Here is a 1,551-nt window from a genome sequence, read left to right on the forward strand (position 1 = left end):
GGTGGGCCGAAGTCTGTTAGTCAAGTAATGATTCAACTTTTAAATTATTCTCTTGTTCTTTTTTTGTTGGGTGTTTGTTCAAGTCTAGGTTTTCTGAAACACTGACTCTTTAGTAAGAGTCAGCAGGAAATATAGGATCCCTTCCCTCCCCCGGCCTGCCTCCGCTGAAGCCACCACCACCATCTCTGTGGCTGGATGCTGGAAGAGTCCTCCATGTCTGTGGACTCAGGATGACAGGGCAGCCTCCTTCTGTGGTTGTTGGGCTTGTGAACGCTGCAGTATCTTTTGGCTTTCCACATCTCTAAAATGTTTTTCAACCTGCAAGAGATCGAGCACCCAAGTCAGAAATAGAGATAGGGCAAGGTCTCCTTCTTATACGATCTAAGCCAGCTTAATATGCCCAGGCCTGACTATCTGTTCCATGGACCATGCAGTCAGCTTTGGCCTTGCTACTATCTACCAGCCTCCTCACCTTGCAAGGTAGGCTGGCAGGAGCCTCTAATTTCACCACATTGTGGCAGCTGAGCTAAACCTGGCTTAAGATTGTAGCTATAAACTTACACATTAGGGGTTATTATTACCAACAAAATTCCTCTTTTCTTTCTAACAATGTGTTATTTTTTTCTTATTCTTTTCTTTTTTTATTTTTTGGTTTTCCAAGACAGGGTTTCTCTGTAGCTTTGGAGCCTGTCCTGGAACTCACTCTTGTAGACCAGGCTGGCCTCGAACTCACAGAGATCCGCCTGCCTCTGCCTCCCAAGTGCTATGATTAATGGTGTGAGCCACGACCACCCAACTAAATTTTTGCTTTTTCTACAACTGTTATACTCTAGAAAGTAAGATACAACAAACAGTTCTTTTTGTTTTGTTTTTTGAGACAGGGTTTTTCGGTATTGCCCTGGGTATACTGGAACTTGCTCTGTAGACTAAGATCTGCTGCCTCAGCCTCCCCAGTGCTTGGATTAAAGTTGTGCAGCACCACTGCCCAGCAAACCTATAGTAAAGAACTTGCCTAGTGCCAGGTGATGGTGATGCATGCCTTAAATCCCAGCACTTGGGAGGCAGAGACAGGTGGATCTCTGTGAGTTCAAGGCCAGATGGTCTACAGAGCGAGCTCTAGGACAGCCAGGAACAACACAGAGAAACCCTACCTCAAAAAACCAAAACAAAACAAAACCCACTTGGAGCTAAGAGGAACAGCTCTGAGCCTATCCCACTGAACGGTCTAATTCCGTAGTCATGTGGTGAAGACACAGGGCTGACTGCTCACTCTATCCCAGACCACCAATGTTCCTATCCTCACATTGCTCGCGACACAGCAGCAGAGGCTGGTGAACAGGGCACAGGCAGGACAACTAGGAGACACCATGACTGCAGGAGCACAAGTGCCCTGCTCTGATGAGGGAGGACAAAGGCCAAGAAAGCTCCTCTCCAAAGTTTCACAGCTCCTTTACTTACTATTTTTCGTACATGGCTCAGTGCACTCCCCTCTTTGCCTTTACAATTTTCCACTTGATATGGGGGTGTAATAACAACTTCTTCCATGACTAC

General features: G+C 46.3%; 1 long non-coding RNA gene across 1 annotated transcript; it reads right to left on the reverse strand.

Annotated features, from left to right (window-relative positions):
- Window positions 1-12: 12 nt before the first annotated feature.
- LOC126496195 (uncharacterized) lies at window positions 13-1,551 on the reverse strand. The gene is made up of 2 exons (XR_007590299.1): window positions 1,459-1,551; window positions 13-318 (listed from the first exon to the last, which is right to left on the reverse strand). It is a non-coding gene; the product is annotated as an uncharacterized lncRNA (long non-coding RNA).

Source organism: Alexandromys fortis, unplaced genomic scaffold (assembly GCF_014885135.2).
Source record: "Alexandromys fortis isolate MF-2015 unplaced genomic scaffold, M_Fortis_MF-2015_v1.1 scaffold_1659, whole genome shotgun sequence".
Lineage (NCBI taxonomy): Eukaryota > Metazoa > Chordata > Mammalia > Rodentia > Cricetidae > Alexandromys > Alexandromys fortis.